The sequence below is a fragment of the Lissotriton helveticus genome, chromosome 6 (assembly GCF_964261635.1).
Source record: "Lissotriton helveticus chromosome 6, aLisHel1.1, whole genome shotgun sequence".
NCBI classification, from domain to species: Eukaryota; Metazoa; Chordata; class Amphibia; order Caudata; family Salamandridae; genus Lissotriton; species Lissotriton helveticus.
Genome location: NC_136067.1, coordinates 1,622,659,037 through 1,622,671,219, shown reverse-complemented (window position 1 = coordinate 1,622,671,219; position 12,183 = coordinate 1,622,659,037). Strand labels below are relative to the sequence as shown.

Genomic DNA, 12,183 nt, shown 5'->3' with positions numbered 1-12,183 from the left:
CACAGTAGACCAGACTTACCGATTGTGAAAAACATATGCTAAAGTCAATAAATAAAGCACTTAAAGGATGCTAGTTCTCTGTATTAAAGTATACTTCTTGCTAGAATCTCTCATCTGCCACAATCTTGTAATTAAAAAAAATTAAATATGTATACCCATGTAGGTAAATGTATATCAAAAAAGATATGTCAGCTCTGTTCTGACATTGATGGGAGCATCATTTACACTATGCTTCCATCCACGACAGTGTCCTGCATAGGGGAATAGTTCAGTTCACACCAGTCATTGGCTCCCTTGCCATGTAAAAGATAGCATTTTCTGATTGCATTAGTTCATTCAACTGAAAAGGAGTGTGCTCCAATGTCAGGCTAGTTTTTTAGTTTTCATTTTTCTCCTTTTATAGTTTCCTTTTCGAGTCCTTACTTCTCTTCATTTTATTTAAATGTTTTCGTGGATACTACAGCTTTCCAAGCAGTAGTAACGAGTCATTTGCTTGCCACCATTTTCACCTGCAGCGTATCACATGGCCACTTCCTCTAAACCAGGAAACCAATATGGAATGCCATTGTTTTACCATTGCAAGATGACCAACACGTTAATAGTGATAGACTACGTACATTAAATTACAAGGCAGACAACCCAGTTAGGGGTAGTTTCGTTATTTCCAACATATCCTCACAGTATTTAAACTGCTGCATAATTAAATTTTTCTACTTGAACAATTTAATTTAGAGTATGTTGTTGAGTGTGTGTGAGTCTTATTGTGGTTGTGTCAGAGGATGAATAGGTGTATGAGCAAGGAAGTGCTTGTTGATGACTTGAGTGCCTAAACTCATCAATAACACATAATGCACTTTCATTCATAAACCAGACCTATTGGAATTGCCAATGAATGTTTTGCTACTTTGCTCCACTCCCTTCTTTTTCAGCTACCCTAGTTTTCAGTGGCCTGCATTTAGACAAGCTACACAAATATATGGATGCAGAATAATTCAGTTGCCACTAAAAATCATTATATTCCTCACCAAGGGTTTGGGTAGCTACCATCATTTATCCACGCAAAAAGTGGAACGGAACTGTGTGGGTTTGAATAATTGCCAGCTACCACTAGACAGTCATCTTAATTATCTAGTTGCGCATGTCCTCAGAAAAATCACAGATTCAGTTACATAGTTATGTACCCCTGAACTGTGTGTTCCTCCCAAGAGGTGGAGGCTCAGGGAGCACTGTATTCCTCATGTGGGTGGACCATACAACGGATACTTCCTCTGAAGTAATTTCAGCACCTGATTTCATGAAGGACTTCCATGGCCATGGTCCTTCACAGGATGTTCCTCGAATGTTCAAATTAAAGCAGCCCCTCCGCTTCTTCCTCCATTAGATGGCTTGGTTTTTTCCCCACCTCCGAGCAGTGTCCTCCACCAAACTCGTGTTGATTTCGCCAATTACCCCAGAGAGTGGGGTACCTGGCCTCCAGGCACAACATGACTGGCCTTGGGAGCACTGAGCGCTACATTCCTGGTCACAGTCCAGAAGCATAATGCCAAATGAACACACAAACAGCACCGATAGACTCAAGGAATCGCACCAAAGTAATACAAAGTTAGTACTGTTTACATAGTTGTCAAAGAACAGTCAACCACTCAACAGAAGAGATGCAATACCTCTAAATCAAACATAGCACAGCTATGTCATATGTTAGCATGGACGTTACCTCCACCACTGTAGTGTAGGCCACACAACCAAACAGAATATCTTGAGGTAAAAAATGAATCAGCCATACCATTAGAACAACTGTAATGTCATTCCCAACACCACTAGTCGCCAAACCATGCCACACAAGCTCAATAGAACAAACATATTAAATCTCTCAGTAAATTTACGCTGAAGAAAAAGTAGCACACTTTACGGCACTTCAGTTGTGTAGGTTGGATGCGACGTTTCTATAACCACTCTTTACTGCGCTAACTACTATGAAGCCAACAAAATTAAAGGTTAGTTACACAGAGGTGCCTTTTTGTAGAGAGGCCTTGGCTTTTGAATTGGACCACTGCTCTGATTGATCTGAAAAGAGCTTTTTAAAGGGAAACTTGCATTTGGGCACATAGACTAACTCCAGAAGGCCCTGTAGTATCAGACATTCACATTATGTGCCTTTTGGGAAGACCTGAGTGGATATCCAGGAAGGCCTGCCCACACAACCTTTGCGCAACTACGGTTTTATTCATAAGGAGGCTCACTGCTGTTGAATGAAGGCTTAAAGCACGCATGGGTTTACAAGGTCGCTTCTGAAAGTAAGCTTCAAGCTTGCTGCGCCGACCCGGAACTTCATGCTGTTGTCACTTTACTGGTAGACACTTACATTCATATGGCACTGGGCCTAGGCAACAGGCTTAAGATGGGGTGGGAGTAGAGGTCAGCAGGAGTCTGGGTTATAGAAGGCTGACTTCCACTAGCATAACCCAATAGTAGTGCCTATTATTTCCCAATCTAATAACCAAGATACAGAGGTTCCCCGAAGTTACCGAAGCAAAAGCGCACCTATCTTGGGGGCGGTATTACTAAGAGACTCAACCGGTATACACTGTAACATTAACCGTGAGACATTTTTAATACAAAAAAGAAGCTTTATGATTGGATGCATTAACCACTCAGTCTATGTTCAAGCCACATGATAGTACATGATTAGATTGTGCCCCCACTAAACACGCACCACGTCCAACACCATTGCCAGAAGTTAGCTTATAACGGTCGTAAATCAAAGTGTCACCACCAGGGCAAGGTGAAATTTCGATTATGGCAAATTCCTGAAAGTGCGCCATTAGGCACCGGTCCGAGGATACTAGTTTCCAGTCTGGGGAGGACTGGTCTGTTCCCATTGGGCACAGGGTCAAAACTGATTTGCATATGGCTGGGTTCAAACTGGAACGGTGAGCAAAAAAACGATGGATTTAGTCCCAGATCTCCGTACTGGGGAGACTGTATGACATTGTTCTGCATTCTGTCCACCAATCGTTCTTATTGCAGTTGTCGACGAAAGCACCCTATAATGCTTAGTTCTCGGCACACACAAAAAAAAAACATTTGTGTGAGCGCACGGGAACTTGGGCAGCTGCCATTTGCGTTGCTTGTGTGTTTTTGCATGTTTTTTTTTTAATATCACATGCATCCATATTGACAAGATGACGCATTGCGTGCTGACAGACAGCCGGAAGTAGCACATGAGAGTGCAGCTGACAGACGCCAAGACCACAAGCGCCCAGCACGCGGAAACACTGCAAAGAGTTAAACACAGCTGCTTTTTGTGAAATTTGTATTTGTTTTGTACATATTAGCTCAGGAGGAGGATGGGGGGAAAAAAAAGAGATCAGAACAAAGTGATTTCACACAACATAGCTCTTGCATTCTGGCAAAACAGCGAAACGAATCCCAATTATTGGCATTCACAATGTAGCGACACAAGAAATGCGTAAATATTGTTAAAGGTGCGCAGTCAACATATGCTTGGATGACGTGTATTATGTATATTGTGGCTGGGCATCGCGTGCTGCGTCAGGAGACGCACAGTAGTAGTTTGTGTGCTTCTAGGAGACGTTCCAGGTTCCAGCTCCAGCTCTTCAGAGGACGGTTGGAGTGAGTCAAGCCGTTGCCCTGGACGTGCAGGGACCTGGTCGTGGGCTCCTGTGAATAATGAGACAATAAACGTGTCTCCAACCTGATCCTGCCGTGGTCTCGTTTTGTGATTCCCTGCAACAGGAAGATACTTTCATTTCTTGCTTTATTGTGTTCGCTACAAGCCTAATCATTCGATGCACGTGTGCTATCAGGCGCAAATGATTAAATCGGCACCGGGATTTATTGCTTTAATTGCGCTTTACAGAAAACACAAAGACACTCTCTAAATGAGTAGTTAGGACTTGGAGGCATTCCTGTCAAATATCAATAGTTTACTAGCACCCCTTCTCCCCTCCCCCAACTTCAAACACAGAATTTTGCCCGCAAGTATTTAGTAATATGTAAAGTACTTAATGACTTGTATTAAGATTCTCATTCTACCCCTGCCAGCTCAGAAGTGCAGGTACTCCGTACCGGCCCATGTTAAGCACTGGCTGACCTTCAAGTAGAATTATAAGAGGAATATAACGCTGCAGCCACAACTGGAAGAGAAAGGGCACACGAGTCGTGCTGCTCATTCGAGCCTCTGCTTATTACAATATGTGCACATACAAGACTTGATTATTCTGTGGTACTTGCGCCCTTACACCATTGCATCGCTGATGTATGTACAATAGACTGCATATTCATCGAGCTCAAGTATAATGAATTCATGCTTTCCAAAGGTCAGCTGTGACTCGAGGGTGACCGACCGAAGGCTGCACAGTGCATTAAGTGCTTTAGGGTTTCCAGTTACAGCTTAACATAGTTGTCATAATTTTTTTTAAAGCGACTTTGAAAGAGAATTACGTGATGCCCTGGACTTCACCTCTCTCTAGTATTTCCCCAGTGGTTGCTCACTGAAGCAGGAAGAAGTTTTCCAGAAGTCCCTGCCGGTTTCACATTGAAGGCTTGAAGCTACGCCTCGCCAGGAGCCAGTTGTGAGGTCTCACCACAGATGTACTCCTGCCAAGCACCAAGGGAAAATAAAATAAGTGGCAACGAAGGACGGTTTAGAGCACACATTACAACCCTCCCCCGCTACTCGACTCGAGAAGATATGTTTGGGATCGACAAAGCCTTGTTTACTGCTGGACAAGAGGTTCGTGTTGGGGGGGAATAAGCCACGTTATCGGTTCTTAACATGTTTTGGTGCGAGCACCCTTGCTGCAGCCGTAAGTTTTCGATGCACCGAGTCTACTTTTGGAAGCAAATGTGTAAAACGTGGGTATAAAGTGGTGAGGAATAGGTTAATAAAACTAGGTGTTGTGGCTTGCATGTGGGTGCTTGGCAGCACACAGCCTGGTCATAAGACTGAAACCAGCAGTAGAACCCGGAAGGGGTGGCAAGCTACATGTAGCACCAGATAACAACGTCAACAAACAGGCAATGCTCCCGTCGACTACTTTTCTGGTTGCTGAACTCAAACAGGAGTGGAAAGTAACCTGGAAAAAAAAAAACTGGGAGGGTAAATATCAACATTGGAGACGGAAATTGGGATAGTGAATCACAGTAATTAATTCTTCATATTGCTGTCCTCGCATATAAAGCCCACCCTGCTGCAATATCAATTATATGGCGTCAAACAATTAAATTACTGGCACCTTAAGGAGCCAAGGCAAGATTTCATAGTGTCTGCTCACAACAGTGCAGCCCAAACGTCTACCATCCAAGCGAACAGGCTGATGATGGTAATAGGAACAGTCGCTGTCAGACATATCTTTGCCAGTCTTGCAAACCTCTGGAGCTCCAATGCCTTTAGCAGAAATAGAATAATGTATATTAAATGCACAGTGAACCAAAGTATCACTGGGACTTAGAACACAAACACGAGCACTTATAAAGTATTTGTCATAGTGGAGAAGTGTGGCTCAATGGAGTGGAGAAGTGTGGCTCAATGGTTAGAGCGGCAGACCCTGATGCAGAGGTCTAGCCCGGGACCAGGGATCAATTCCCCGCCTCGGCGGGTCTTAGGCTCAAAAATTCCACGGACCTGATAATTCTCGCCTCGGTGCCTATTCCAATCATGGAGTCCCACTCCGCAACTCTGGGCAATAGCTTGCTTAATCTCCACAACGGCCCCCACAACGCTAAGGATGCCTGGCCTCCACCTTGGGGGTGCCCAGGAGTGGACACCTCAGAGGGAAAGCCAGGATGGGTTCCACAGCGGTATTCGTACAAGCGCCTTGAGACCCTTGCGGGTGATTAGTGCACTATACAAGTATCAATTTACATTGAAATCACGACTAGTACAGTGCATGAGAAAATATAACAAGATTTTATTTTTTAATTTTCTTTCTTCAGTTAGTCCACCCTATCATTGGAACCTAGGTAATGTTCAATGGAGCTCTCATCATTCCAATTGTCTAATAAATGTTACTTTCAAAATGAATACACTCGGAAATAAGTACGCCAAGCCCGCTCAGATTTCGAACACACTAAGTATGCGGCAGCAGGGCCTAGTACCACTGGACCAACTTCCCATGACAGGTCAGCACAGACACTTCTCGGGGCAATGCTGCCACAGCAAGACAGAAAGATTCTTCACTTCTTTTCTTCGCTCATTTCAAGTGCGGTGGACCCAATTCCGAAATGGTACAAATTGGAGAAAGAAGGGTATGTCGGAATAAGTTACCCATTAAACAAGCAAATTAACACAGCACACCAGAGGACACCAATCCAGCAAGATACCCTTGACAATAATACAGCTTTACTCAAGTATTGCCCATTATATCCACATCTACAGTATTTACCAGGTAAAATTACATAAGCTGTAAACTTGCTTAAAAGAAATATATCAAAACCAGCTGTTTATCCTTGAACAGAACAATAGGTGCTGGGGCTAGGTTGGCACTGGTCTTATTTTAAAATCGACGCATTTAACCGGTCCAATACTGCATGCAATAAGTAATTATTACAAAACTATACAGCAAGAGGTCATTAATCAACAGAGCACTCCTTGCAGAAGCAGCAGAATACGAAAACATCCCTGTAGAATACAATTTGATCAACATTCCAAAATACATTTATTTGAGATGGCCTCGGTCCATAGGGCACTGCTGCACTCCCATCCAAATATTTACAGGCAACAGAACTACATTTCCTTCTCGAAGTCCGCGTAGAACAAAGGCTGTTTTCATGTTTGGATTGCTTTGAAAACCAACGATAATGAGTGCTTCTAGTTACAAACATACCTGCAATTACTGGATCTTTCCTTTACTCCCATGTAATCCCTGCTACTGATGCTTTAACCGTTTAACGTGTAATTTTGAAATCCCCTTCTTACCTCCGCAATAAGGCGTGTGTGCGTTCTCATATAGTAGGAAATACAGCAGGGCGAACTGACTCCCCTTGCCTTTTGCCTCATTTAAATAAAAAAAAGGGGGCATGCAATGCAAATCAGTGCACATGAACTTGGCAAACAAAGCAGATCAGACAGGAAGGGGGGGGGGGCAGGTGGCTATCAATACAATAGAAAAAACAACATGCCATTTTGAGACCCTGAGATCTTCCTCCTGACTGCACATAAACGGTCTATAGGAAATCAATATTCCAATTTTGACAGCTGTGCTCAAACGCTGGGATCTTACCCTGCAGTCTGCCGAGTTTAAATGGGATTAAAAGCCCTTCTTTGCAGCTTTGTTGCATACGTGCTCATGGGGGGTATCAGATGGAAACAAAGCACAGCACACTGACGCTTCGTGTATACAGGAAACGTGCCCTGCCCCCTCCTGAGAGGCCTAAACAAAACTACAAAGGGTTTCAAGTAGGAGTCCTGCTCCATGGTTTTGGTTTCCGCTGAACGTTACACGTGTGAAACACACTAATACGCTCATAACAAACGGCAATCTGTACTGGTTGCCACATATATAAAACTTAGAACCGCTGGAGGAGAACATGACGACAATGAAGAGATTTCAACATGTTAAAAAAAATAAAAAGTATTTAGTCCGCCAGAGGCTGAAGCTACGTTATCATCAAAATGTAAGGATATTTTATATGGTTTAGTTCACTACAATCTCAGGTCGCAGTTGACAGACAGTATCAGGTGACAAAACACAATATTCGAGAACTTCACTATAGCTAGTACAACTGTGTGCGCCTGGCAGCGGGTGACATTACAGGTACCCAACATTAATTCCCTTCTGAATACATCGAGAAGCAGGGGCATCGCCTTCACATGACAGGTCTATTCTTTAAATCCAAGTACATGTTCTTCGTTTAGAAGTCGTTTAGAAACAGCCAAAGCAGCGTCTGCTTCAGAACACTCCAAGATCACTCAAAAGCTGCCAAAACAATAAATTAACAGCTGTTGCCTAAAACACAATATTCGAGAACTTCACTATAGCTAGTACAACTGTGTGCGCCTGGCAGCGGGTGACATTACAGGTACCCACCATTAATTCCCATCTGAATGCATCGAGAAGCAGGGGCATCGCCTTCACATGACAGGTCTATTCTTTAAATCCAAGTACATGTTCTTCGTTTAGAAGTCGTTTAGAAACAGCCAAAGCAGCGTCTGCTTCAGAACACACCAAGATCACTCAAAAGCTGCCAAAACAATAAATTAACAGCTGTTGCCTAAAACACAATATTCGAGAACTTCACTATAGCTAGTACAACTGTGTGCGCCTGGCAGCGGGTGACATTACAGGTACCCACCATTAATTCCCATCTGAATGCATCGAGAAGCAGGGGCATCGCCTTCACATGACAGGTCTATTCTTTAAATCCAAGTACATGTTCTTCGTTTAGAAGTCGTTTAGAAACAGCCAAAGCAGCGTCTGCTTCAGAACACACCAAGATTACTCAAAAGCTGCCAAAACAATAAATTAACAGCTGTTGCCTAAAACACAATAGCATATGCATAACTGCTGCCCGTGCTCCGTGCATAGTACAGACACACACAAACCCCGGCTACTATGACAAAAGAAAATGAATAGGCATCTCATTATCCCACACACAACGACTAAGAAGCACAGAGGCTTCAGCAGCTCCATTACAAAGGGTACCCCCTCCAGGCACACAACTGTGCAGAAGGCCGTGCACGCTCCCAGCGTGTAATATAGTGCCCAATACTGGCTGCACTGTCTCTACAACCGGTGTTCAGACCATTCCCGTACGCTCATTATGTTTGTAAATAAAGGAAAGAAGGTTTTGGAACATGCGCCCAGGATCACACTTCGTGGTTGTCGGACGGAGCTGGGATTATAAACCAGGTCTCCTGGAAATACAGCCAAAATTGTGGTCAACAGAAATCTCCTCATTGTCACTGAGTCCAAAATGAAAGCATAGAATGACGAGTAAGCATAGATGTAAACAGAGCCGAGGCAGAAGATGGCTCCCTGTCCAGCACTCACGCATTCCACGCTGCACGTCGCTCCTGCTCCACTCTTCAACTTCTACTCTTGCTGCCTGCGAAGCCCCCAGCAACAATGCGCGAGAACCGGTTCGGACTAGTTTTCTTGTTCAGTACAACCCACCGACCCCCGTCACGTGACATGTTCCGGGCTGGATTCAGGCATATGGTGTCCCCGGAAGAGCTGGAAGATACACAAACGGACGAACAGCACAGAGCACGCGCACTGGAAAAAACAACTAGACAGACGCCCAAAATCCATGTCGAATACAGGGAAGAATGGTAGCCATCGTGAATCTTTGGCTCCCACCTAGGCTCCTACATTTATTTTCTGGAAGACCATGACAAACTCAAGTGGCAATGCACATGCTCGTTTGAGCTTTCATAACGTAGCTTCCACTGATATCTGGAAAGAAATATCTGTGACATTTTTATTTGTAATTTACAGATCGTGCTAACTAGCTCACATTTACGTATATCATGCAGGTGTACATTGTGCTATAATGAAGCTCGAATTCCTGTTGACTAAATCCGTAACGTTTTTATTGTATTTCTGAGTTAGATGTTTATTTAATGTTTAGATGTTTAATGTTTGTTTAGATGTTTATTTAATGTTTAATGTTATTTTTAATGTTTATTTTTAATGTTTATTTAATGTTAGGTAGGATTGATGGTCTTTAGGTAGGTAGGAGTGTAGGATTGTTGCTGTGTTTTTTTACATGTCTTGAGTCTTTTTTTAAGTCTTTTTTAGGGCTCGCCTGCTGATGCGCATGCGCATAGCTGGCGAGCTCTATTGTGGCTTAACTAGAGTTTAACCACTGGCGATTTGATGCAGTGCACGTGAGCGCGTGCACAATGCCACCAGCCTTCCTCCCACAAGCTTGCCCCAGGCCTTGTCTGCATTTGTCCTCCCCTAATTATTCACGCGCTTCTGTAGTGCCTCGCTTTCCCCATATGCTTGAAGGCAATCTGCTTCCCCGCACCCCTGGTGTTTATGGCTTTTCTCACTTGTCTATTTGATTAAGCACTCTGTGATAGTGGATACGTTTTCCAGCTGTCTCCTTTGTGTGCTTGTCTTCATCCTGTGCTTCAGGTTGCTCTATGGAACTATGCATGTTTGCTACTTTTTAAGTGAGTTCTTCTTGTTTTTGCGTTTCAAACTTTATGCCTCAAAGACTCGTTTTAACTAGTGTTACCGTACTTTTATTTGAATATAACACACTTTTATCATTTCAGGGGGCTTTCTGTAACTTTACATGGCTGTGATCATTTGCAGGCATATTTTCACTCAGCGTCCTACTTTGCCTAATACTTTCTAACTAGTAAGCTTTCTTTCTGCGTGCATTTCAAGCATGGTGGGAAGTTGCATACTTTTATCTTGAAACAATGAGTGTGGGATGCAACCGATGCAGCCACCACACAGCTCCCCCGAGGCACCCACCACACAGCTCCACAGATGCACCCACCACACAGCTCCACAGATGCACCCACCACACAACTCCACAGATGCACCCACCACCCAGCCCCACCGATGCACCCACCACACAGCTCCACCGATGCACCCACCACACAGTTCCACCGAGGCACCCACCATACAGCTCCACCGATGCACCCACCACACAGCTCCACCGATGCACCCACCACACAGCTCCACCGATGCACCCACCACACAGCTCCACTGATGCACCCACCACAGAGCTCCACCGATGCACCCACCACAGAGCTCCACCTATGCCCCCACCACAGAGCTCCACCGATGCACCAACCACAGAGCTCCACAAATGCCCCCACCACACAGCTCCACCAAGGCACCCACCACACAGCTCCACCGAGGCACCCACCACACAGCTCCACTGAGTCACCTACCACACAGCTCCACCGATGCACCCACCACACAGCTCCACCTATGCACCCACCACACAGCTCCACCGAGGCACCCACCACACAGCTCCACCGATGCACCCACCACACAGCTCCACTGATGCACCCACCACAGAGCTCCACCGATACACCCACCACAGAGCTCCACCTATGCCCCCACCACAGAGCTCCACCGATGCAGCCACCACACAGCTCCACCGACACAGCTCCACCGATGCACCCACCACACAGCTCCACCGATGCAGCCACCACACAGCTCCACCGACACAGCTCCACCGATGCACCCACCACACAGCTCCACCGATGCACCCACCACCCAGCTCCACTGATGCAACTACCACACAGCTCCACCGATGCACCCACCACACAGCTCCACCAATGCACCCACCACACAGCTCCACAGAGGCACCCACCACACAGCTCCACAGATGCACCCACCACACAGCTCCACAGATGCACCCACCACACAGCTCCACAGATGCACCCACCTCCCAGCTCCACCGATGCACCCACCACACAGCTCCACCGATACACCCACCACACAGCTCCACCGAGGCACCCACCATACAGCCCCACCGATGCACCCACCACACAGTTCCACAGATGCACCCACCACACAGCTCCACCGATGCACCCACCACACAGCTCCACTGATGCACCCACCACAGAGCTCCACCGATGCACCCACCACAGAGTTCCACCTATGCCCCCACCACAGAGCTCCACCGATGCACCGACCACAGAGCTCCACAAATGCCCCCACCACACAGCTCCACCGAGGCACCCACCACACAGCTCCACCGAGGCACCCACCATACAGCTCCACCGAGGCACCCACCAAACAGCTCCACCGATGCACCCACCACACAGCTCCACCGATGCACCCACCACACAGCTCCACCGATGCACCCACCACACAGCTCCACCAAGGCACCCACCATACAGCTCCACCGATGCACACACCACACAGCTCCACCGATGCACCCACCACACAGCTCCACCGAGTCACCCACCACACAGCTCCACCGATGCACCCACCACACAGCTCCACTTACACAGCTCCACCGATGCACCCACCACACAGCTCCACCGATGCACCCACCACACAGCTCCACGGAGGCACCCACCACACAGCTCCACCGATGCACCCACCACACAGTTCCACCGATGCACCCACCACACAGCTCCACTGATGCAGCCACCACACAGCTCCACCGACACAGCTACACCGATGCACCCACCACCCAGCTCCACCGATGCACCCACCACACAGCTCCACCGACACAGCT

The 12,183-nt window shown here is 46.3% G+C and overlaps 1 protein-coding gene across 2 annotated transcripts in view; it reads right to left on the bottom strand.

Annotated features, from left to right (window-relative positions):
* The window catches only part of PELI1 (pellino E3 ubiquitin protein ligase 1), a 272,271-nt gene extending 263,119 nt beyond the window's left edge, over positions 1 to 9,152 (bottom strand). The window contains exon 1 of one of the 2 annotated variants that reach the window (XM_078649426.1): positions 9,015 to 9,152. The gene's annotated coding sequence lies outside the window, so the exon portion shown is untranslated. The remainder of the gene's footprint in view (positions 1 to 9,014) is intronic. The other variant, XM_078649428.1, reaches the window with a different exon arrangement.
* Positions 9,153 to 12,183: the final 3,031 nt, after the last annotated feature.